The sequence below is a fragment of the Triturus cristatus genome, chromosome 8, assembly GCF_964204655.1.
Source record: "Triturus cristatus chromosome 8, aTriCri1.1, whole genome shotgun sequence".
Lineage (NCBI taxonomy): Eukaryota > Metazoa > Chordata > Amphibia > Caudata > Salamandridae > Triturus > Triturus cristatus.
In genome coordinates this window covers 928278119-928305469 of record NC_140591.1, presented here as the reverse complement: position 1 = coordinate 928305469, position 27351 = coordinate 928278119, and the positions used below count along the sequence as shown (strand labels likewise).

Below are 27351 nucleotides of genomic sequence, written 5' to 3'. Positions count from 1 at the left end.
GTGCTCCAGACCAATTTAAACTGATGCTCCCCAAGAGTCGACCCATGCTTTTCAAAATGTGGTAGGAGGTCCCCCATATGTCAACAATTACCTCTATATTGCCATGTCCAGCATATTGTCATGGATGCTTCTCATATACCATGTGTGCCGCTTTAGTACGACAATTACATTTGAAATGCCATTGTCAGAATTTTGTCTTTAGTCCTGCCCAGAACCCATGGATGACCCTTATGTCAAACATGATCTCTAGTATATCAGGGCCAGTATTTTGTCATGAGTGTCCCGCTCCCAAATACTATGGATGTCCTCCCTTTTGACACAATTATTTTCAATGTGGCAGTGTTAGTATTTTGCCATGGATGTCCCCATTACTAAAATGTCCTCCACTATGCCTGCTATAGCAGCTTTCCACAGGTGCCCCTATTCCACAAATTACATAAAGTATGGCATGCCCATATTTTGCCAAGTGTAACCTCTAGTGTGCCCTCATTTGCTAGCATTTTGTCACAGGTGCTTGTCATGTGAGAAACTGCATCCTGTATGCCAGTGCCAAAATGTTGCCATGGGTGCCTCTTTAAGGCAAGAATTACCTTCAGTATACCACGGTCAACGGCAGACTTGCAGCCATAGCACCACAATCTCACTTACATTCACTCATTCACACTCACACTTTCACTCATTCATTCTCACTCACTTGCACTCACTCATTCTTACTTGCTGCTATGCTTGCCAACAACCACTCTCACTCATTCTCACTCACACTCTAACTATACTTCATATTCACACTTATTAATCTCACTTACTTGCAGTCATTCTTTCTCTTACTCACTTATACTCATTCACTAACTCACTAATACACACTGAAACACACAAAAAGGTGCTGGGAGGAGTTAATTAAATTTGACTAACTCCTAGCAGCTGCTCAGGGTAACATTCGAACCCAACATTCTTTTGCCCACTGTACCACCTCAGATTAGACCCAGCCACATGTCAATCAACCTCAATACTGCTCTCATAGAAAGAGTCCAACCTGAACTTGGCGAGGTAGGTTCTCTCCAAACCCGAAAACAAGCAACCCAAGACTTCTTTCACCCTAGCTGGGGCTCATCGGTTGAGTGTAGCTTGCTTTCAGCGGCACAGTGAGCAAGCAACCTACATCAGGGCATACAGTTGTTCACTTGGGGTGTTACATGAAACACACACACTGTGATGGGAGGAATGCTTGCAACTTGGCTAACCACTGGCAATCACTCAGGTAACATTCCAACCCATCGTTCTTTTGGTTACCATGCCGCCTCAGATTTATCCACCTAGGCCCAAACTGAGATGGCATGGTGAGCAAAAAACACGATGGGTTTGAATGTTACCCCAAGCGATTGCTAGTGACTAGCCTTGTTGCAAGCATTACTTCCAACCCCATTGTGTTTACTCACATACATGCACTGACATTTAGGGCCACATTTACTAAAGAATAGGGCCATGCAGCACAGCAACAAATATTGCTATGCTGCATTGTCCTAGGCGAGAAAGAACATTGCAGAACATTATCTACTAACATAACGCAATGATGTTTACTTCCCAAGCGCAGTTGCACGAACAAGGTAACCAACATCACAAGCACATTCCATTGCATTATACTGCAAAGTTGAGCGGATGATGTCTAGCATAGGCTTCATAGTTGAAGGCTAACCTTCTAGTACAAAATACTATGCTCAGACAAGTTTTAAACTTTCCACATATGGATGTGTGCTGTGTAGTGCAGCACACATGCAAAGTGTAAAATTGTAACAGAAAAAACGTTTCTCCAGCTTACCACCTGCCTTAAACAGTTATTTTTTGTTTTACAGCCTGTCTAATATTTTATTTGATAGTCCTTTACATCCTAGGCTCTGAGTTGTATTGTGAAAATGCCAATACAGCACCCACAGCATGCCCCCTTACTGTAAAATAGTGCAGACCAACACAAAGCAGTATTTGTTTTACATCAATGCTACATTTCAGCGTAAAGAAGGTTTTGTACTGTTAAGTAAATAATTCAGTAAGACTTTGCATGCGTTTACATACCTTTGCGTGACTTCACCTATGCAAAGTCTTGATAAAGCTGCCCCTCAGTCGCACTGTCTGTCACTCACTCTCATGCGCTTCCATGCACAGACACATGCACACTCTCTCTCACACAAACACACTCTCACCAGCATCTGCACAGCATACATTTAAAAGCATTTTATTTTACTGAACACCGCTGCCCGAGAAGGGCCTCCTCCGGCTCCTGCTGCATCATTATTAAGGCTCTCGGTTTTCAGTTTTTACGGATTTTTACAGATATATACAGATAGAAAACAATGTGTTTTCTGGCTGCATTTATTTTTAAAAGTGGATAAATACAGAAAGTTGGGTTTCTTTTAAGTGACTCTGTGTTGTCTTTCATGAATTATAGGCAAAAACCTGAGTGGATATGACAGCATTAAAAATTTAAAAAACAGGATGCAATTTCATTAAATAATGGCATGTATCAATATACATTTGTGGTATAATGCTAATATTTACCAGTGGATGTTTTGTTATATAATATTTGGCATCTTAAATAGCTAAAACAGACAGATGTCAAATTATGAGTGCTAGTCTATCAATTATATAAATATGGAAATGTACAGTTTTACAACTTCATTTGTCCCAAAACACCAAATAAATATGGATAAATACAGATAAAGTAGGCAAAAAATAAATATGGATAAATACAGACGGAAAAGCTAAAAAAATATAAATACCATAAAACCGGGAGCCCTAATCATTATTGATCATGCTATTAGAGTAAAGGAGGGTGGAGCCCCGACACCTATAACGGTGAGCTTACTCTGCCTTCTTGGCACTGATTTTACCACCTCTGAGGTCAGGGGTCTCAAAAGCAGTGCCAGGGGTTGCAGGGGACAAAGCAGATGGATGTAGCTGCGACCCTGGAGACCCCTGAATGATGTCCATGAAGATCTTACACTACAGTCAACTCCTTGTCTTTCATGAAGGGTGTGCAGTGATAGGGCTGCTATGCTGAGTCTTCAATGACTGAGCAACAGATCAAGCATCTTTTTTGGCTGCTATTCTGGGATTGTTCGAGCTACAACCTGTTGGCAGGATTAGTAATAAGAAACAAGGAATTAATTAAAATCAGACCGTTTACAACTTACTCTGGTGACTTTTTCATAACCTCCAGCAGGAAACACTAGAGTGAACCGATGCAGTTCTTCAAAACAGTGTGAACAAACATCTTAGATAAAGTACCTTCTAGAGATCACGATAGATAGATATTACGGACAATACATTGCATATGTTCTACGATTGTCATCTGACTATCCAGAAACAGATTTATGCATTCCTAAAGCTTATTTTGATGAGGGTGTTTGCACCCATGCTTTGTGAGAGCAAAACCCTGAAACAAATCGCGGGCAAGAATTGCCCTAATGCCCTCATTGCACATCCAGGAATGGGCCTTTTGGATGTGGTATTCCCTATTCTAGGATAATTGTGAACACATTGCTCACCTACTTATTTGCAAACTCACTGCTATGACAAATTTGTGGGTGCATAATTTGCACCTGATCTTTTTATCTGATATTGTAAAAGACTACTTTGTCAACGAGATCTGTTTGTGTATTAGGCATTTTCTGTACTTTAATTCTTGTGCCCTGGTTACAAGTAGTGGGCCCATCATTTTAATCCTTTAGCAACAGTTAGATTGCACAGATATCTGGCTTCCAAGTATTGCGGAAAAAACATAACTCCTTAAATTTTCCTCCGACAGTTTAGTCAGCAAACACCAGGTGAAATTTAACGGAGAAAAATGCTTGGAAAATGGTACATATGAGAAATACAATGTGGTAAAAACTGAGGGGCAGATTTACAAGATAGTGACGCATCTGTACAGATGCGTCACTTTCCCTGCGCCACCCTTAGAAACCCTTGCGCCACCATAGGTGCGCCGTATTTACAATATGGCGCACTATGACGCAAGGATTGACAGATGCATCAGAAATTCTGACGCATCTTTTGGTGGAAAAGTCACGCATTGCAAGAGTCGTGTCGCAAGCACGACGCAATTCCAGCAATGCGTGTTGAGGCCTATTTCCACTATACTGTGTCACTACTTACGCCTGCTTGATGCATGCGTAAGGTTTTGATGCAGTGGCGTCCTAAAAGTGGCGCAGTAAAATCTTGTAGATTTCAGTGAGTCACTTTTACGAGTTCTTCCTGCGTGGGAACGCCCACCCTGCATACATTATACCTGACGCAGGTATAATGTGACGCAGGGCTTTACAACTTGATGCATCTCCCTAGATGCGACACGTTGTAAATAGGCTGCACTGTTTGCGCCGCTGTTGCGTAAAAAAAGTGACGCAACTGTAGCGCAAAAGTCACACAAGGGGCTTGTAAATCTGCCCCAAATCCTACATATTATGTCTCATTCCTGCTTTGGTAACGCAGTATAAGAGGTATTTACCACACCCAATAAATACCCCAATTCTGGGTAATTTTATGTAAAGGATGCAGTGAGTGCAAATCTCTGTTCCTCAGTACTCAGGCCTTAATATCTTCCAAGTTAGGTTTTTCAGAGAGGAGTGCTCCTGTCTTGGTTTTCTTCTCACTAAGATTTACATTACTTGTTAGAACAGTAGACTTGCTTTGCAGGTACCTGATATTTGTATTCAATGTGAGGTCTCTTTTATTGGCAAATTCACGCGCTTCTGACTTTATGTAATTGGCCCTCTCAATGCTGGTTAGACACAGTAGCTTTAGAATCAATATATTCCAATAAATAACACTAGTGTCAAATGATGGACTGTGCCATATCCTTGACACTGCCTGTGCACCCTATGTATCATGCAGACGGATTCGATCGAATTATATAGTGACAAGCAATTCAGTGTCATGTGCAGGTCCACAGTCAGGATGGAAGAAGCAGAAAACGAGTCGAGGTTCCATTCAGATTACAGTTTGTCCTATCACTGTTAACATTATATTCCATAAAATTGTCCCTTTGACAGAGGACGTGCTTAATTTGACAAATGGGTAACAACAAGCAATGTTGTTTTCTGGGAAACGCTTTTGCATAGGCAGAGACAAAGGGGTCAATGCAAGAAGTAATTTATGAGTACATGAAGTAGCATTCCTGTAGCACTATTAAATATACTCCTGAATGCCAGACCACCTAAAATGGGAAATTCAAGGAATGTTCATATGCAAGTAGTGCAGAAATCCCTTACAGGCCCGTTGGCCTTTAAAAAATTCGTGCATCTGCAGGTTTTGCCCCTGCCTTTCGCTTTTTAAGCAAAATCCCTGCATCAGAGGATGCAGGTGGGAAAAGCAGTTTATAGGATTTGATATTAAAAAAACTCATATTTTTTTACTGCGGTTGATTTCACACAGGAAAAAGAAGTATAGAGGAATTTCTGTCGACATGTATTATCTATTGCACTAATTCAGTTGAATCCCTTTGATGAAAAGATTTACCTTCTGGAGTTAGTACAGAATGTGCACAATTTTAAAGTGACTGTTTTGCCAACTAATTATTGAACCTATTCCACAGTTTGCGCAGCGCCTTATTCTAAACTAGGAATAGTGCTTAGGTAATGCACTTTTTAATTTGTCCCTAGCAATATTGCTCAATAGTGCTTTACATATGAAATTAAATATGTAACTAAATTTGCCGATGAGAATTAGGAAACATGGAAGCTCCTAGTAATCTAACCATCAGCAAATAGACTTTTATAAGGATAGGGTCTAAACATGCGCCAGGCTGCCAAAACGGCACCAGCGCAAGCGGAAAGGAAAGGAATGCGCCATATTGGATAAACACTGCGCAGTCCTGTCATTTCTTTGTGAGGCATGGCAGCGCAGGAAGGTGACTTGCTGTGCTGCCCTGCACCGTAAATATGGCCCTGAGAGGCAAGTTTTGGTATTCACACAGAAAACTGGCTTAACCCTGTACTACAACAGTACCCACGTGCAAAGGTTTACTGATGGATTGTTTCACAAAAGCCCTGACGAAAGTCATGACATGCACAGTCAATATGATATGACTTGTTCAATGAAAAATGTATAGCCTCTTAGCATTTAGCAAATATTTTCATCATTACCTAATCTAATGATAACTATCGTGCATCGTTTAAATAGTCCAAGGATAATTTTAATATTCACATAGAAGCCACGTTCATCCTATTAGAATATAACCTTACTCATGTGTAACATGTCCATTGATGATTTCATTCACTAAAACTCTGGCAAACCTGTAACATGTAATCATGGGTTACTTCTACTAATAGAGTGAAGCAAGACTTTCTGCTAATTCATAAGAATTTTTGAGGGTGCTTAGAGTCCATTTGTCCCCCTGAATCACGGTAGCGGCTGGTGTGCAGGTGGAGTGGTGAGGCAGGGGGTGTATGACAGGGAGGTGTGGATGAGGGAGAGGAAATGGCTAGCAAATAAACATTTAAAAAAAATTAAAAATAACTTGCCTGCCGCCCGACACACTTATCTGTGTCCTCACTGCAGCACAGGCTCTGGATGCAGTCTTCTTTATCCACCTGGCACTCTTAATAGTGCTGACACAGTTGGAAAGGGAAGTGTTTCCTCCCTAGTACAACAGGAAACCAACCAACCAACCAGGATTGATTGGAGCAGGCTAACCCAACGCTCATTTTCAGGCTGGGGGTCTGCGGCTGCAAATCCCTCGGCTGTTTCTCAGCCTTGGGATTGCGGCTCTGAAGTGTGCAGGTCAGATTCGCCGGCTCTAGAAGACAGGACAATCTGACATGCGCACTGGGAGGGGGCTACATTAATAGAGCAATTGCACTAATCAGCCTTGCCTCCTGCCATCTCGCTGTAATAAATGGCATTTATTATCATTTTATTTATGGGTGTGCCAGCTGCACTCGCAGCAGGCGGGGCGAGGCTCCTCCGCCATAACAGAGGAGCCACCGCTGCTGAATCAATCGGCTCATGAAAGGTGGCAAAGGAAATAACAGGTGGCCAGACGAAACTGGAGTAGCCTACAACTCTAGTGCAAAGGATTGGTGATGTCGAAGGAAGGAAGTACACCATGTGAAACAACTTTTCAAAACAATGTCTAATTGGCAGAATTCATAGATTATCCAGACTCACACCCTAGGCAATTAGCATCCCCAACATGCCTTGGAACTAAATGCAAAAAGAACAATTAATGGACAGAATGCAGAACAATGTCATACATTCACCCCAGTACAGAGATCTGGGCCAAAATCCATTGTTTTTTTGCTCACCACGCCATTCCAGTTTGGACCCAGCCATATGCAAATCAGTCTTGACCCTGTGCCCAATGGGAACAGTCCAGCCCGAACTGCCAAGCCAGGTCCTCCCTGGACTAGAAACAAGCATCCTAGGCCCGGTTTTGGGCTTTCAGCCCTCATCAGCCAAGATAGCTTGACTTCCATGGCATGGAGAGCCCGAGACCTACGTCTGGGCATACCCATCCCACTCGGGGTGACAAATGCAAAAAGAACAATTGATGGACATAATGCAGAACAATGTCATACATTCACCCCAGTACAGAGATCTGGGCCTAAATCCATCGTTTTTTTGCTCACCATGCCATTCCAGTTTGGACCCAGCCATATGCAAATCAGTCTTGACCCTGTGCCCAATGGGAACAGTCCAGCCCAAAAAGCAACAGCCCCAATGAAGATCTCATTCAAAACTTAAGTTCCCTCAGAGATCGAACCACGTTGGCACAACCTACAGAATGCTAAGGTGCCATGTAACCAGAAAATTGGAGCCCCATAAGTACACAGGATAAAACCTAGGCAGGGGAACCCTCATAAAACAGAGGTACTTTGCTCCCCAAGACAAGGACTTTGCTCAAACGATTGTGTGTATTTGTGAGGAACTGAGAATGGAAGATAAGCGTCCAGTGTCTAAAAATCTAATATTTTATTTTCACCTAACGTGCGATCATTTCTTTCTGAGTGCACCCTGTACTTTCATTTAATGTTATGTTTTTGATGTTCTGTCTAATTATGTGTGTCAAATGATTATTGTGCAGAATACAATGTATACAACTTGCAACTGACTAAGCGATATTATTTCATTGTGGTAACCTGGCTTGTATTATGAATTTCTGAAGTAATCTTCAAAAATGCTAACAGTGACATGCCGGGCAGGGTCACAAATATATAAACTAAACAATCTAAGGTTAATGAGGGTCACCTTGTTATCTTACTGTACTTTCTAAAAGTGGCATTTTCTGAATTGTGACCTAAAATTTGGCTTTTCCAATAAAGAGGATTTAAAATTACAAATCATTTGAGTGTGACCAGTACATTTCTCTCTGCACCCAATCCATTGTTATCATTTATTAAATGTAATTAGGTAACCCAGTGCTAGTCAAAGGAAGAGATAGGCCTTTCAACAGTGAAAAATTACTTTATGGGTTTTTTACTGCCAGGACATATAAAACCCCAGTGCACATTCTCTACTTTATTCATACAATGCACCCTGCCATATGAGCTTTGAGGGATGACTTTAGAGAGAAGTACATGCATAAAAAAGGAAAGTTTAGGTCTGTCAAAGTTGTATTTTACCAGGTTGAAATGACAGTTTAAAAATGCACTATAGGCTGCAGTGGCAGACCTGAAATGTTTTAAAAAGCTAATTTAGTAGGTGTCACATTGAGTGCTGCAGTCTAATTAGTAGCATTTAATTTACAGTCCATGGGGGCATGTAGTACATTCTACTAGGGATTTACAAGTAAAGTAAATGTGCCAATTAGTTGTAGACCAATTGTACCATGTTTGAAGGAGAGAACACAAGCACGTTGGCACTGGTTAGCAGTGGTAAAGTGCACAGAGCCCTAATGCTAACAAAAACTAATTCAGCAAAACAGAAGGAGTTAAGGCAAAATGTGTGGGGTAATACCACACCAAGGATGTCAGGTCTAACACACATACATACCTGCTAATGACATTTTGCCTGGGGCCACTGGATTAGAGTCTTCATATTATAAAGAATCAGCAAGTGCAGGTTTTGGAAAATAGTTTTAGGATAAATTTATTTTGTGTAATATCTTTTCACCCCTCGGACTGTGTAGCAAACATGCCTTTTGTGCCTGGTCACCCCAGATTTTTCACCTTTTTCTGTACTCTATATTTGCAGATTTGTTTTTAACTCTGTGCACCTTTCTCTGCTAAACTGTTGTGAAGTGCCTAGGTTTTCTCTTTAAACATGTCTAATCTGGCTTATCTCGGATTGACATATCTAACTTGCCTATAGGTCCTAAGCATATGGTGTAGAAAATATACCCTCGGCCTGGAAGTTAAATGTCACCTGTTGACTGCAGTACCGAAGGTGCCAGTCTAAGGGATGGCCTGTAAAACGTGGTTTCAGGCATACCATAGTAGCCGGACTACAGCATACTAAAAAGCTGTGGTCAACCCTGTCAAAATAACCCTCTTTGACAGGTGGAAAAGCCCTGCTTTTAAATATTATTAAGTTGCACGTAAATACACCTCACAGTCCACAAAGTAGAGTGCCTGATATTTAAAAGAGGAACATGTGTGAAATTAAAATTGAAATGTTCTTCCAGTGACTGATTCCTAAAACCAATTTCAATGATAGAGCGGCAGTTAAATTTTTGAAAATATCACAGTCCACATTATAAACTTTAATGTGCAACTTTTGAAATGAACTGGCTCCAAATGTAGTTTAAGATCTATTTTAAATATTTCTCAAAAAATCTAGTTTAATCTATAATTCAGATTTTTAATAGCTATTTATGGAAAGTAACATTAGTTGACAGGTAGCTGGTCTGCCAGTTCTTGGTCTTAATGACGTGTAAAAACTGCTTCCAGAGCAAGAGCAATGTCCTGACTTTGGGATAGTGTTTTTCTTTGCCTTGCAGGAAGACTATTTACGGTGTACATAGGAACTTCATTATCTGATAAAGGGGCCTGCTCTTTCAAAGGCAGATCTAAGGTGAGACTTGAAGAAGGAAACCATTTGGCCATCCAGTCTGGCTGGCACCAAACCCAGTAGCAGGGGAGATACTACCCAAACCAGGTTTAAGTGACCACAATAAAGGGGAGTTGCTCATTACCGTCACCACACCTCTGGGTAGCCATACAGGTTCTGCACAAAGGGAGATGGGCTTCCCCATCTTGAATGTTTGTTTGGAGGAAGGTTTGCTGTGGGATTGTTTACAGTAGTGCAAACAGGAACTGCTTAAAAGCTGAACAGAGTTGCCCCTGGAAACTGTAACCCCATTAGTTCAGGATGGCCCAGGAGTCACTTCCATCAGTCATAAATGTGGCGCCTCAGAACACTTTCTGGACCTGCGAAAGATCAGAAGAGGATTGAACCTTCTGTCTGTGACCTGACAGCAGCCCTGAAGGACTGGATCTGCTTCCTCTTGTACCCAGGACAAAGAAATCAGCTACCGGGTCAGGCAGCTGACCTCTGAGGGGGCTACAGGGACACAAGAAGCTATATAAGGCTTTTTGTTTTACTGAAGTGACAAGATGACCAGCACCAACTGGCCTGGACTGGACCTCTCTGGTGGTCTCAGCTGGAGGGAGTCTTGACCCCTAAGTGCTGTCCCTGAGGCCATGAAAGTGACCCAGAGGTTCTGCTCCAGAAACTTTGAAAAGTTGAGACTTAGAACATTTTTTGATTTACAAGACCTCTGGAGCCGTCAACGAGACAGTTTCGATGCACCTTCCTTGGATACAGATTTCTGGCTTGCCCCTCTGGAGGATTTTGAGCTCAATAAAAAAGACAAAGTCAGAAGGTAAAATATTTTGACTGGGAAGAACGTGCTTGGTGTATTCAACCCATGTTCCATTGCGATCTGCCTGAAATCATGCCTCAGTACTGGTCAATGACTTTATAGACTATCATTGGCACTTAATGCTTTTCAGTGCTCTTTTTACTTAAAAATTAAAAAAAATCCATATCCCCAGTTCCCCTTATGATGTAAAATGATGTTTTGGTATGATGTTGGTCATAAAAATATACTGTATTTTTCTAATTCAGTTTGAGATTTTTATTGTTTGGTCTTTTTATGTTATGCTGTTTTGGTACTGCACAAATATTTAACACATTGCCCTAAGTTACGCCGGTCTACTCTGTGCCATATATACTAGGAGGTTAAGTTCAGGTTCATTTAGTGACTTTAGGGTTTACTCTGACAAATTAGTGATATTAATACATGAGGTAGGTGAGCACTTACTCAAATAATAATCCAATGTATCATAGACCTCTATATTTCTATTCTCCTTTATGGTAAGAGATACATTGTTGAATCTTATTTAATTGGTTTTCTTTTGCAATTGTGTTCCCATGTGTTTCCCAACACACACCATGTTACAATTACATTCTGTTGACATTTTATCAAGTTACCAAGTTGACAATAATGGGTTTGAAATATCAAATCTGGAACAAAATATGTTAACTGCTATAGTTCTACCCTATACCAGAAAGGTTGAAAAAGATGTATCATGTGGACTATATTTCTTACTTTTCTCCAAAGATCTTAACGTGATCTTTAACAATGTATATAAATCCATTATGGGTTAGAAAGTTCACAATACATTTGTTATGAACTTTTGTGTAGTGACACTCAAATTAGGAAGTGGAATGCAATAATCATTTGTGTTTTAACAGAACCTGGTGGGAGGCAGTCAAGTTACCCCATCCTGGATTCCCCTCGGTGTCTAGTTTTCAAAAATGTATAGGTTTGCTAGGTTTCCCTAGGTGCCGGCAGAGCTAGGGTTCAAAAACTACAGCTAGGCACTTTGCCAAAAAAGGGTCATTTTTCACTGTGAAATTGTGGTGTGTCCATGTTGTGTTTTGCGCCGTTTCCTGTCACGGGCATTAGGCCTACCCACGCAAGTGAGGTACCATTTTTCTCGGAAGACTTTGGGGAACGCGGGGTGGGTGGCAATTTGTGGATTCACGCAGATTCCAGAACTTTCCACAACAGAAATGTGAGGAAAATGTCGTTTAGAGCCATTTCCTGTCGTGGACACTATGCCTATCCACACAAGTGAGGTACCATTTATAACGGGAGACTTAGGGTAATTCAGATTTGTAAAGCAACTGTTATTACCTATTGACTTTCAATGCATTTCTGCCTTCCAAATGAAAGACAATGTGTAAAAAAGAAGTCATTTTGAAAAATGACCGATAATTCTCATGCTAGTATGAGTGTTCCCAATTTCAGAAATGTGCAAATATCTACTGTTTCTAAACTCTATATTTTGTTCCCATTTCAGAAATACATAGGTGTCTTTAATACCAATTTTTCCATGTATACATTTTCCCAGAGTAATTGCTATATACCCGCTACATAATTAAAAGCATTGCAAGTCGCTGTTCAGTTTTTGGCTCTGGGTTCATCGGGTTCTTGGTGAACATACAAGTCCTATATATCCCCACAACTAGTAAGGTCCTGCGGATGTAACGGTATATTGCTTTCAAAGAGCTGTCATAATTAGAAGTTACAGGTGAAAACGTTGACACAAAAAGCTGTTTTTTTCAACTAATTTTCCATTTTTCCTATATTCAACTGTTAGTTTCTATAACGAAACCTTGAAGGATCTACACAAATGACCCCTTGCTGAAATCAGAATTTTGTCTACTTTTCAAAAATGTATAGCTTACCAGGATCCATTATTGCTTTCATACCTATTTCTACAATTAACTGGAAGGAGGTTGAAAGCACATAAAATAGCAAAAATAGGCTATGTCCCAGAAAAATGCCAAAACTGTGTAAAAAGTGTTGGTTTTCTGACAAAAGTCTGTCATTCCCTAAAAGCTGGGAAAATGGTGATTTCAGCCCCACAAACCCTTTTTTAATACCATTTGCAGGGAGAAACCCAGACGCTTTCATTTGCAGCACTTTTTCCCATTCTTCCCAAAAAACCCTAAATTTAGCTGTATTTTGGCTAATTTCTGGGACCCCTCCAGGGGAATCCACAAACCCTGGGTACCTTTAGAATCCCCATGATATTGGAAGAAAAGGATGCACATTTGGCATGGATACCTTATGTGGTCAAAACGTTGCAGGGGCCTAAGCGCGAACTACCCCAAATAGCCAAAAAACAGGCTTAGCACAGGGCGGGGAATAGGCCTAGCAGCGAAGGGGCTAAGGGCCCATCCAGAGAGAAATTCTAAGATATTAGTACCTCCTGGGTGGAAAAGAAGTCTATTTGCATTATGAATATGGTCATGCAAGGACCAATTGACTCTATTCTGTTTCAAAGAGTTTCTACACAGTCAGCAAATTAGGGTCAAGACTCTTGTGGTCCGAGTTCATACCAACAAAATTCTGTGATTGTTTTTCCATATGTCTCTCCTTTTTCTCACGTTATCCAGTTGTCGGTGCTGCCTACACTAAGTGACTACTTTCATTATTGGAAATTCATTCAGTGCTGTTGTGCTAGAATCTTTGTGAAGGAACTTGTATCAAAGTGTGGGGGTGCTACTTTGGGAAAAGCTCTCTGTTGTATAGGTACTTTTCATATTTCTGTAATGGACTCTGGGAAATTATCTCTTTCCTCAAGATTTTGTTTTCAATAATTAAGTATATCACACTCTTCGAACAACGGGAGTGTAGCCTTCCTGAGAACAGTTAGTATTATTTCCAGGGCACCTACCAATAAAACTATCCTGTACCATTTAAGCTATGTGGAGATGTATCTGCTGAGCAATGGTTCACAGCCAAATCCACAGAGTTAAACAGGCTTCCTAAATACCATTTTGTTTGTGAGGGAATCGTTAGCAAATACATGATGTGTTTTGAGTCATACAATTTGAGAAAAAATATTTGAGAATAAATGCATTTAAGAAATAAAGACGATAAATGCCTAGCTGGCTAAGTAAGCAAGCCTTTGTGATATTACCTGTTTTAAAATATTAGGAACCGCATCAAAGCATCATATATTGTGTCAAAAACTTAAATAGTGTGATATTTGGGAAAAGATAGCATGAGGGCCTGTTTGCCCAGTAGGAGTTCCTGGTCAGTGCTTTCTGGACAGGAGGAAAGTATAAGAGAAGGAGGTTGAGGTTACATATTGGTGTGAGGAAGGTGAATAATGTTAATGTTAATGGGTATTTGTAAAAGGCACGGCTACTCCCAGGAGTGTCCCGGCGCTAGCAACAAGGGGGACCAGTGACAAAACACATCTGTGGCGTCTCAGAGCCGCCGATCATGCAAACAGCCATGTTTTTAGCATGTGACGGAAGCACAGAAGGGGTAAGTTGTTCCAAAGCCCGGAGGCCACCACCTGGAAGGAGCGACTACCCAGACGGGAGCAAGAGAACCTTGGGATCCGTGACAAACATGAGGTTAAGGACCGTAGATTACGAGATGGAACATAGAGCTGACATCTATTTCTCAAATATGGAGCCCCAATATTGTGAAATGCCTTGAAGGCCAATACCAGGGTCTTAAAAATCACCCTCTTGCGTACTGGAAGCCAGTGTAAAGATCTGAGGTGTGGGGTCATATGGGTCCTACGATCGACCATAAGTATAGCTCTAGCTGCAGCGTTCTGAATCACCTGAAGGCGGCTAATCAGATAGTCTGGTAGGCCAAGATAGAGGACGTTAACATAGTCAAGACGTGACAGTTTCAAAGCTTGCATAACTATCTTCCTATGAGAAGCTGAAAGTAGAGGAAGAAAGTTGTGCATCATCCTCAGGAGGCCAAAACAGGTGCCAACCACCGATTGGACCTGGGATTTCATGGACATATCTTTATCCAGTTTGACCCCTAAATTTTTGACTGTGGTGGACAGGGTGGTAGCAGGAGACATATTAGATGGCCACCATTCTCGCCATTCGTCCCCAGGGTTACAACCAAAGAAAATCATTTCAGATTTTTCGGAGTTGCAGAGAAGTTGGTTCTGATTAAACCATCCAAATACTGCGGATCGGCAAAGGTTTATCCTCTTCCCATCGAGAACTTCGCCCTTACCGCAGGTAAACAATAGTTGTGTATCATCGGCGTAGGAAATGATCCTAGCGCCAAAAGGTTCAACCAGTAATGCCAAGGGGGCCATAAACACATTGAACAAGGTCAGGCTCAAAATGGATGCCTGAGGGACACCCACATCCATAGATCGAATAGGTGCCGCAAAAGGGGGGGACCAGACTGTTTGTTGACGGTTTACTAAGTAAGACCTGAACCACTGCAGGACAGTACCGCCAATCCCGCATCCACAAAGGCGATCAAGAAGAAGGTCATGCGGGACGGTATCGAAAGCCGCAGATAGGTCGAGCAGTTTCAAAAACTGCCTTCCCACCTTTGTCCAATGTAAGAACATTAAGTACGACTAAAGTACAGGCGTCGCTGTAGCTGATATCTCGACGTGTTGTTATTTTTATTTCTTGCTGTCCCACCTGGCAGCGCTACCGTAAGTGGGGGTTGCATATTGCCCAGAGGAAGCTGTTGGTGTTGCATGGCTATATAGGGATCCAGGGCACAAAGGCAGTGAGGAGAGCATTGAGTGGTAATCACTCTCGGATATCCTTGGGTGTACAGACAATAGCTGTTTCAACCACACATGTGATGGACATTCCAGGAGCACAAGCAGAGAAGGATGAACAGAGACATTTGACTATGCAAATGTGTCTATTTCTATCTGTCTGTTGCAGCGTTGGTGGCTTAGACAAGTAGGGCATCTATTCTTAGATAGTCTGTGAAGCTTTCAGGTAGGTTGACCGAAACACCCTGCTTCTACTGACTTTCGAAAGCAGCCATGGTGAATGGACAGGAACCAATTCAACTAAGTCCTCTGAGAGGCATAGCTAAGAAAAGTCATGTACTAGATAACGCAAAAAGTTTGAATTCACTGATCGCCTCCCCCTCAGAAACCTAGGCAGTGAAAGCAAAAAGAAGGCACTGTTTTTGCGACCTCTACAGTCACAGTTTGGACAATGGCAAAGAGTTAGGTAAGAGGTCTCAGCTTCAGGGAAAGTGAAATGTGACGAAACTACAACAAAACTAAAAAATGATAATGTAAGTAATGTCTGGTCTTGCACTTGCATCTTAAGGCTACAGTCCAGGGCGGGTGTCAGCATCTTTTCTTAAACACACTGAGTTATCTTAGCAGACATTCTCTCATAAGCACACACTGTGAATGAAATGTAAGGGGGCCATTCCACTCACTTTCTTTATAGTTTCACTTTCATCAACCAGGGGTACATTTAATGTGCAGATACAAGTTGGAGATACATTATGATTATTTGAAAACATACATTTTAACAGAGTTATCATCGTGTGGATATTCTTTTCATTAACAAAGCATTTCATTCACCGCCTCTTGGGCACCTCCCTTAAATATCCACGGCGAATATAGCAGCCCTGTTCACAGAGCCATTTATGGCAATAAAGCTACCCCCATAGGCAAACATTGCTTCTTTTACACCTATCAGGAATCCACAAAAGATAAACCACACACAAGGAGTGGGGAGGAGAGAGTGTAGATTAAGGCTTGTTTTGCCTTAAGAGCCTGTAAAGGGCCACACACTCATGTGTTTGTTGGTATTCAAAAACCCCTCTCTCACCCTTTCCCATGCTGGGAATGGTCGCAGATTTACTCCAGTAAAGAGGTGGAGTGAATCCTCTTCCAGGATGGGAAGGAGAAAGGAACAACCCCAAACTTCATGGGGATGTGGAACAAGGGGCTTAGACTAGTAGGGAAATGTTTTCCTCGTGGAGAAAAAATTAATAATAATAATTACATTTTCAAAGTTGACACCTTTCCCCAACATGGAGATGAACTGTATGTCCTACCTTGCATTGCATACATGTTAAATGTCTCATGACATTCCCAATAGTACACTTGGGAAGCTGCAAATAGCACTACTTTTCTGACATACAACCTGCAATATTTTTATACTCCTAAAACTCATAAATCTACACCCATCCATGACAGCACATGAACAGGTGCAGTTTTATGACTATTTATGGGAATCTGAATATCTCACTGTAAAAGTTATGCAACCTTTGCAAGACCTCTACACCCCTAGGGCATACCTCTGTGCGAAAAACGCTGGCGTTTCTGGCAATGTAATTGACATTCTGGTCGTTCATGAATATTTTATCACTTGCACAAGGCTAAAGGTTTGAGAATCAGCCAAAGAAACGTTCAAACTGATGAAGTGTTACTTTCAGCATCGCAAATCTCAAATGTCTTTGCTAAATAACCCATACAAGTTAAAATCCCTACAGCAACTTGCTTGCCCATCCGCAGATGAAGAGAAATGATGCATTGCAAAGCCATTGTCCTTGTCGTAAACTAGAACAGGCAAAATGCAGACAAGTGAAACCAGGGATCGATATCTGAGCAGATACTGCCTGTTTCTGGACCAGCGCTTATTAATTAACACACTGCAAGCAGTGCAAACCCTTTCTTCCCTTTCCCTCTTAGAATGTCAGCATGACATCTTTGAAAAAGCACATTATAACGGCCGTACCAAGAAAGGGTGGCATAATTAGTCTATGTTGCAGCCAGTGGCTGCAGAAACAGGAAAATATTACTGTCAATTTGAACATTTTGTGAAGATTTTTAGGAGTTATTTATTAATGTCTGTTTCTAAGATTGGCACCTGTTAAAAAGGGCTTGTTCTTTATACTTCTCTGCTTTATAGTTTACTAAATTGACTTTCACAAGTAATTGATCAGGATTTTCTACGAATTCTCAAAAATAAATCACAGACAATTTCATACAAATAAAGAGGTATGAGAAAATAATTCTCATTAAAGTGGGGGCAGGGTGAGAGGGGCTTTGGACTGGCAATGGTAATGTTATCCTACTACATTTGAAGAAGCAATGGCATTTTTTATTTTAAAATGTGGTAAAAAAACATCGAAACATACACACAAATATGTATAGTATTAACAAACTCTTCAAAACTGGACTCATATAATAGCATACAAAGGATTCACTGGATCTCTAAATAAAGCGACCGGCATAGTTGCAATGGTGCACACCTCAATAGGACATGAGCCCCTTGCTTCTGACTCAACTTCAAAACGTTTACATATGTGTAGGGGTACCCAACTAAGCATCCACACATCACAAATATGGAATTGCCCAAACACAATCACGTCATGTGTTTTCTTTGTATCCTTGGAGGCAGAGATACCTGTCAAATACATGTGTACCTCTTTGTGCTGATAACAACAAGGATAGGTTCCATGGAAGGATTTACTCCATCAAAAAGTATAAAATTAACGCTCAGAATTTGATGGAGAAATTCCCTTGAAACAGAAACATATGGTAATTGCAATGTAGTCTTGCATAATAGTTGAAAACAACTTTCCTATCATTTGCCAGCATGTTTCAAGGATGAAGATGGTTTCTTTATGCATCACAGTCACCAGCAGTTGTTCACCTATCTCTTAAGCATCGGTGTTTCTCAAAATTCAACTATTCGTCAATGCAGCAGGGGCGGCTCCTCCAGGTGGGCGGAGGAGCGTCGCCCCACTGCTTTCTCACAGTGCGAGAAGCAGAAACATAAAATGGTATAAATACTATTTTATGTTTCTGCTTCTCGCACTGCAAGAAGGCAGAAGAAGGGTTTGGTTGGGGGCAGGCGGGTCGGGTAGGAGTGGCTAGCCCAATGTTGAAGGCGCAGACTGTTTGGTTGGCCCCAGGGCCAACCAAACCAGTCGTGCACACTCTCCTGTTTTCTCCATGTGGCCTACATGCAGCCTGCATAGGGAAAACGGCCTCCCCATAGAACCTGTGCGGTCGGCGTCCCAGCCAATCACAACGCTGCCATTGCAGCGTTGTGTTTGGCTCAGGGGAGGGGAGGGAGGCTGTCTGCGACTTCTTCGTCTGAGGGCGATGCAGGACCGGACCACCGAAGGTTAGTTTTATTTTGAGTTTTGTTTATTCAAAATTAACACCTCCCGCGCGCGGCCGCAACCCCTAATTCCCCCTCTAGGGAGTCAGGCGGCCACGACTGCGATGCAGCCACTTTCAACTTTTTATTTAAAAATTATTACAATGACACACTACTTTAAGCGTCGCTAGAAGGCACAACAAATATGTAGCAAATCACAGAACAGCTGTGCAATATGAAATTTGAATGAAAAGACTCCTGTATTTTCCAAAAAGCTAAATAAAAAGCCACATTTGACGATAGTTAATGCTGACTTTGTGTGTTTTATTACTAAATCCATATTATTAAGATTTGTGATGATATGAATTATATATATACATGAGCATGAAAGCCTGCCCTTAACTTGTTTCGTTTTTATTTTATTTGCTAAATTCCATCAATTTTCCCATGCCTTTTTTGTATCTGCCACTGACTCATACCCATAGTCTTTGTCCGCACTGCTGCCAGGAACTAGGAAGCTATTAATTATCATTCACATATAGCTGTTATTGGCAGAAAACTGGAAGTAGAGTTGGAAAGCCAGCAGGCATATCATTCTGTCATTGAGCTCTGGCTTTTAAGAATGCTTTACATAAACATACATAAACACGTGATTTCAAAGTGTTAGTAGGAGGCAGATCTGAGAGAAATTGCAGCAGCTGCTGATACTTAACATTTCCACTTTAAATCCCTGGGAAGGAAAAACAAACTAACAAAGCAATTTCAAGACAATCTGGATAGTAGGATAATATGAGGTGGATGAAATAGATAAAGGAAAACGGCAGTTGTCGTATGCAGCTGCCTTTTTAAATGAGAGAAGCAATGCACGAATCACAACGTTGTATTACTATTTGCAATTTGGATTGTGAATCTAAAATCACACATTGAGACACTTTGAAACCAGCAAGGAAACTAAATATGCAAAGAGGTGTCATTCCCTATTCTTCTTATTAGTAAGGCAAAGCATCCATGCCTTGCGCTTCCTCATACGGTATTAGTTTAAATATCAATACCGAGGTCACAGCTTTGATACCGAAAGCACTGGCTTTCAATGCATTTGCCCTATTCTTCCTTGGGGGTCAATTCGGTTTGTATTGAATGTGTATCAAAGGTATTCCAAGAACAAGTGTGAGCAGTTAAACTTGAACAGCTAGTAGACATTTTGGGAGAAAAATTCTCAAGGCGTTTTTAATGTCAACTCTTGTCATTTTGTTAATGGTCGATGGGTGGAGTACCCCTATCCCACCAGACTTCCCAGGTTGAGGATTAGTCTGGCTGCTGCATTCTGGATTGTCTGAAGTCTTTGCGTGAGTTTGGTGGAGGTGCCTGCATGGAGTGCGTTGTCGTAGTAGAGTCCACTGGTGATGATGGCCTGTGTAACAGTCTTCCTGTTGCATGTGGGTAGCCATTTGAAGATTCATTGGAGCATGTGGATCATGTGAAAGGAGGGTGATGTGATGGCGTTTGCTTGACGTTTCATGGGGAGTTTACTGTCCTGTATGATTCTGAGGTTGCGGGCTTGGTCTTTTGGCGTGGTGGAAGGTCTGAGCTCTGCTGGCCACCAGGAGTCATTGCAAAGAGTGGTGTGCCTGCCAAAGATCTGTACTTCCATGTCGAGTTTTAGGCAGTTGCTTTTCATCCATATTGTGATGTTTTTCATGTAGTTGTGGAAGTTAGACTTCGTCAAGGTGGGGTTCGCTGAGAGTGAGAGGACGAGCTGAGTGTCATCAACGTAAGAGATGATGTTGAATTTGTGTGCTTTGACAATGTCCGTGGGTGGCATCATGTAGATGAAAAAGAAGGTGGGGCTGAGGGATGATCACTGGGTACTCCGCAGATGGTGTGTTTTGGTTGAGAGGTGAAGGTTGGGAGGCAAACTCTCTGGGTGCATCCCATGAGGAAGGATGACATCCATCTGAGTGCCTCGTCTGTGATTCTGATTTCCCATAGTCGACCAATGGGTGTGTGATTGGAGATAGTGTCAAGCGCTGATTTTCCTCTGTCGAGTAGGGCTCAGATGTCATCTGTTGCTGCGATCAGAGATGTCTCGGTGCTGTGATTGGCTTCAAATCCAGGTTGGGATGGGTCGGGTAGTTTGTTTCTTTCCAGGTGATATGTTATTTGGATTTTGATGGCTTTCTCCAGGACTTTGGTACGGAATGAGAGCAGGGAGTTCTAGAGCTCTCTTGGGTCTGCCTAAGGTTTTTTGAGGAGGGTCTGATTTCCGCATGTTTCCATGCATCGGGAAAGGTGTCTGCATTCATGGAGGTGTTGAGGATGGTGGCGAGACGGTGGCTGATCTCGCAGCTTCCGAGGTTGAAGAGTCGATGTGGACATGGGTCAGTGGGTGTTCCCAAGTAGTCTTCACATGCTGATCTACTACAGCCATTTCTCTCCAGCCATTTCTCTTATAGTAAACCTTTACCTGCTTTTTACTCAAGGTATCTCCCTTGGTGTTAATCATTTCCTGTTCCTCTTATTGTTATTCTCTCTCCTTTGTCTTCCTTCACAACCTTCTCCATGAATTCCTTCAAACCATAAGGATGGGTCCTTGAAAACATCCTCCTTCCCTTTCATGTCTTCCTGTCCTCATATAGCACTTTATTTCTACCCCAACTGTTCATGTAACTTTTGATTAGTTTCAACCTAAAGCCTCCTCACCTCAAGTTTTCCCTTGCATTCACATCTTACTTATATAGCTCCCTTATGCCAACCTCCTAAACCCACTGCCTACTACCTTATTCTCTGCTCTCACTCCCTCACAGCATTTAGACTGCTGTGTTCTTCTTTAATTCACTATTCTCCTTTGTCTGGACACCATATTGAGACGGGTTTGAACTAGTCTCATTATTTGACTTTATATTGCTATTAATTACTTGCCAACTTTAGATGAGAAGTTCACCCATCCTCACTTGCTGTCCTGTTATGGGGAGTGGGGACACCTACAGGACGGAGTTACACTTTATAAAAACAATAAATAAATAAATATACATTAGTATCTCCAAATCAGTTGTACTAATGAAAACTTAAACCCAACAATTTTGCTAGCCTTTGACTAAGGATTAATTGCCAAACTCACATAAGTGCAGGGATACAAACTCTGTTCAATGCTTACAGATTAGATGCTGAATGCTCTGCGATTTGTATGGTGCAAAGTGGCTCTATCTAGGAGTCAAAAATGAAATGCCTGTGTCCAGCTGAGACACTAAAATCTAATACTGCTTCAGGGGATGCAAGATAATTTTAGAAACTGACCTCAGAGAGCAAAAGTAGTATTGTAAATTCTATTTAGTGACCTATTAAGGGCCAAATTTGCTCAGTCTTTTACCAAACTCTATCTTTCCCAAGTACTGAGCATCAAGGTACATACTCATCTGAATGACTTTATAGCTCCTCTCTGTCCAATTAGCATTGGTGAATCAGACTTGGCTATCAAATACCAGGCTAGAGATATTGTCAAAGACAATTGCTTAGGGTGGAGTTAATTACTTGATCTTGGAAAGCAACCTTAATCATTACACTATTATACCCAGGTAGGGTTTATGTGTGGGATAAATATAGTGGATAATGTTGTGTGTTGGTATATGATTATTGGGATGATCAAAAAGCAACAGCAAGGCAAAACTGCATTTAATAAAGTAAAACATAACCCGCCCTTGGCCCATGTTAAGTGTCATACTGAAGGCAGAGCATCAGCCACAATGTGACAAGGAGTGCTATAAAACAGGCAGTGGAAACTTGTAAGAGCTGGAACACTAGACCAGTAACCTCCTTTTAGTCTAGTACTTACTTCCTAGGTTTTGTAATTTCTGGGTCAAGAGTGGTAGAGCCCTATTTAAGGATTCTTCTAGGTAATGAGTTATATGGTTACGTTATCTTTAATTCTCAATTCATTTCACATCCATTTTTGCCTTTCTTAGTTCATCTGTCCTGGTTTTGTCTTTTTGCTATGTTGTTTCTTGTCTTATTCATCTGTAGAGTTTTACTGGTGTGTTTATACCAGAGTCCTGGGGACCTCAGATAGATTCCTGGTCAGGTTTTGGCTCATCACAACATTAACCACTTTTGAAACCAGTAACCATTAATTTTTTGGTATATGACTGGCATTCCTTACTGACCATCATCCCCTTGCCTCCCAGCCAGTTCAGATCTACCAATCCTTGTAAACACTCAGACTGTCTGCGTCCTTCACCTGAAACATTTGTGTTTAAAGAAGAGGGAGCTACAGCCCGAGATTTCTTGCTGACTCCCTTTTCATGTTTCTCCCACGAGTCTTGCGACTGGTGGCAAGTTACGTTCTGTCCTTCAGTGCAGGTACTCAGGGACAGCAGGAGCTTTCAGCAAGTCTACAACTCTGGAGCCTAACATTTAGTGACAAAAGTCATTACTTCCATCTTGTACAGGATATTAATTTGTTGCACGAAGGCTCTCATGAGCTTGTGATAATTGGTCGATTGGGAAGCAGTGTGGGTGGTTTAACATAAACCAGCAAGTTAGTCAAGTCTGTTTCCTGGCTCAGATTTTGTTTATTCTGTTCATTAAGGATGTGGACGCTCATTTATATATTGTACAGCTTGATCAACACCTTTATTATATCAATAATGCTTTTTCCTGATGATACCATCTGAATCCTACAATCATTCACAGATGCCATTGCTTTGTATGTTATTAGCAATTGACTAGAAAGGGACATGACTAGATTTTGGATTGTTAGCCCTTCAAATAGGTTCAAATGGGAAGTCACAATTAGTGGGATGCTACTCAATTGAGTTGCCTCGATTGATTACCTTTGTATTTACTTTCAGGAATAGGGGCATTGGAAGGCCCATAAGCAGAAATCCTCTTTTGCTTGTGCAGAGTTCACTAGCACTACTTTAACCCCTTCAGCGCGGCGCGAATTACCGCGCTGTGCTGAAGGTTCTATTGCGCGGGCGGGGCCATGACAGAGCGGTTCCGTCATACACACAGCGCAACCAATGCGCATGACGGAACCACTCCGTCATGCGCATCGAAGGGGTTAAGTCTTATCGTACAGATAGCAGGAAGGCTTTCTACCAGGTGTTAGAATGCTACATGATAGGACCAATGGTGTCAAGGCTGTTTAATGTTGTGGTTTGGATGGTCAATGACAAGCACTTGAAGCACTTGCTTTCTTGCCCTCGATTGACCGCCATCCTCTGTCTTTTGTTACAATTATATTTTATTATATTAAGGAATTGGTGGAAATTGGCCCACTCTGATGGGTCAACCCAATCTTTTTGTGTTTGTTCAATACTATAGTTACTCCTTGTTCACTGCAACTCTATATAAAGACCAATACCAGATTCAAATTCTCCTGTTCTCTCAACTGGGAATTTTTCTAAATTTACTCCTGCTTCATCTTCTTATGCCCAAGACTCTTGTTTGTGCACCAGTGATAGCATGCCATATTAATGGAGTTCACATTTGATCTCAACTGCCTTTCATTTTACAATGTGAAGGAGCTGGCTGTGAAGATGAGATCCACAAAGGAGGATCTCCAGACAGCTTTTGAGGAGGCACACTGGGGAAAGGCTTTAACAAAGGATCGGGGGTGATGACTCTGGGCAGAAGGGGGACTCTAAGGAGATAGGATGTGGCCTTATGACTTGAACGGTTGACCTTGACGCTGGGGAACTGGGTTTGAGTCTCGGCAGGGACGCTCAACATCCTGTGATTTTGGTCACATCACTTAATCTCCCCATGACTAAAAAGAAATGAATGTGTCCTTGTATAACCCAACTGAGGCTGCAGCGGCCCAGCTGGCTGAAGAATTGGAAAGTGCTGCGGCTGAGAAAACCCTGGGTAAGGAGCGGATGGCTGACACTGAAAGGGCCTTAGCCAGAAAGAAAATTGCCATGGAAGCAGATGAGGCTGAGAGCCAGGGAAGAGAGAAAGGCCTTGTCTGCTGGGGAACTGAGTCTCAAATGGAGGAGTTGGTCTAACGGCTAGGGTGGTCGACCCCGAATCTAGGGAACTGGGTTAGAGTCTCTGCAATGACAGTGAACATCCTGTGATTCTGGGCAAATCACTCAATCTCCCCGTGCCTAACAAAAATTAATGTGGCCTCATGTAATGCAACTGGTGCTATGTAAAGCGCTCTGATACCCGATTCGGGTCAAGTTTGCACTATATAAAACTTCATAAAATAAAAAATAAAATAAAACTAAGCTGTAATCAGAGCCCTGCAGATAGGGTCCAGTAACAACAATAGCGGTGGCAGCAAAACTACTGTGTCCAGTGCTAAAGGCACAGCCTACATACCCAGAGTCTAGGTGCCTATCTTAAAGGAGAGGGATGATAGAGAGCACATTTTCAGTTACTATTTCCAGGTCTACACCACCATCTGGTTGAGTGTAAGTTCACTGACCCCAGGGAACTTGCAAAGGAGGCGGATCTCTGGGTGGATAACAGAGTGCCTGAAAAGGCATTTGGAAGTGATCCTCAGGGGATTGACTCAGGTTCCCCACAACGGAGGGTAGGGGATGTTCACAGTAACCCAGACAGGTGCCAGTATAGTGGGCGGTAGAGGGTCCCATGTCCCTTATCAGAGAAGAGAGAGAAGTGGGTGTGGACAGAGGCCCATGGTTCCCTATTCACCGCTCCAGTGATTGGGATGTTTCCAGAGGGAGCACAAGCATGCAAGCATAGTCAGTACCGAGAGACCATCCACTGGAGGAAGCCTCACTGTGTCGAGAGAACCTGGGGGGTGGCTGCCACAAGCGTCTAAGCAGTTCTGGTTTCTGGGAGTACCACTCTACAGAGGAGGGTTCAAAAGTCCGGATAGAGATGTAGCAGGGGGAGATAGCCCCCAATGAGAGGACCAGTGAGTCAGGGATTGCCAGCTCTGAGTTAAGAGCACCCCGAGACTGACCCTGGTGAGGCCACTTCTGGCCTGGGGGGTCTCTATGCTCTGTTATATGGACACGGGTTGGGAGACCTGCACCACCAGACAGACCTTTGCGCAACCCATACAGAGTGTGTTTTCATTGAGAGGATGTAGGTGTACTCCACTGAAAGTCCTGGCTTGCAAAGCACATGTTCAGCCTAATTGTACAGACCCCGGCTGAAGGACCAATTGTAGGATATCACTCCTGGACTGGTGGGAGAACTGGCCAGGACGGCATCCACAAGCACCTTGATAGTTCTGCATTCTGGCAGTACCACTCCTAAACAGAGGGTACAGTACCCCAGAGGGAACGGCAAGGGAAGGAAGGACTCATTCCTGGCTCCTGTCCAGTCCAAGGATACAGACCCTAGGTTGGAGGACCAGTTGCAAGATACCACTCCTGAACTGGTGGGAGGTGGAGTGGAGAAAGGATGCAAGGCATCTGGGGCTACTGCCCCCACACTGAGAAACCACAGTGGACAAAGATGCCTGAATGGCCTGGGGCCTGACTATTGACACTGACAGCTGTCAGTGACCTATGTTGGTTGATTTCCTTGTGGGCAGAGATTTCCTTGGGTTGGGGACAGCTTCAGACCCAAGGGGTGGAATGGGCCACATCACATTGATGGCCATGGTGGTACTATCGGCAACTGGGATGCATCCATAAACAAGTTAAAGTTAGGTGCGGCACAGATGGGGTCCACAGGCAAGAAGAAGGATTCCCATGGGTAATCCTAGTAGCCCCTGAGAGTATAGACAGAGGGATCCAGCTGGGTTCAGAGAGGCATTGTGGGCGGGATGGGTGGAAACAGAAGCGAGTAGGCTGTATATGTTTTTTAATGTTGAATTAATTTATTGGCAGAATTGTTTAAAGCCACATAGGTTAGGGCAAATAGGCTCTTTAACTCTTCCTCCTTCTTCTCTTTGGAGATTGGTGGTGCTGTTCGTCTGTGTTGCTCAGGGGGGGAGCCTCTCAGAGGCTCAAAGCAAAAAGAAACAAGAAGGTGGTGGCAAGTATAGAGTTTGTTTATAAATCTTGCTCAGGATAGGCACCTTTACCAAACCCAAGACTTGGCTCTTTTCCTCAGCTTAGGCTCTTCTCTTTCCTGCATGCAGACAGCTCCATCACTATAGTGCCAGGACACTCCACGGAGTAACAGCCGGGCTTTATAAATCACCTACATAAATACATACATATGTAGGAGAGTAGGGTTTGCTATCCTATGGTCACCCCAAATTTTTGCTTTTTGCTTCACTGGTTTTTGACATATTGAGGCTGTGGGCCTGCCAATCAGACCCCCAGCCTGCTGTTCTCTCTACTAAATTAAAACTATGCACCCTAGGTGCATAACCAATTGGAAGTGGATCACCCTGTCAGCCCCTGTACCAGTGTACACTAGGTACCCAGGGTATTGGTGTATCTAAGGCCTGCCAGGGGCTGAAGCATGTATTATGCCACCCCAGGCTTGGCCTAACAAATTTGACACAACTGGCTGATCACTCAGCTGGGGTAAGTTGGTGTAACCACC

The 27351-nt window shown here is 42.4% G+C and overlaps 1 protein-coding gene across 14 annotated transcripts in view; it reads right to left on the bottom strand.

Annotated features, from left to right (window-relative positions):
• Positions 1-27351, bottom strand: part of DMD (dystrophin) — a 7596173-nt gene that overhangs the window by 6550642 nt on the left and 1018180 nt on the right. The window lies entirely within an intron of this gene.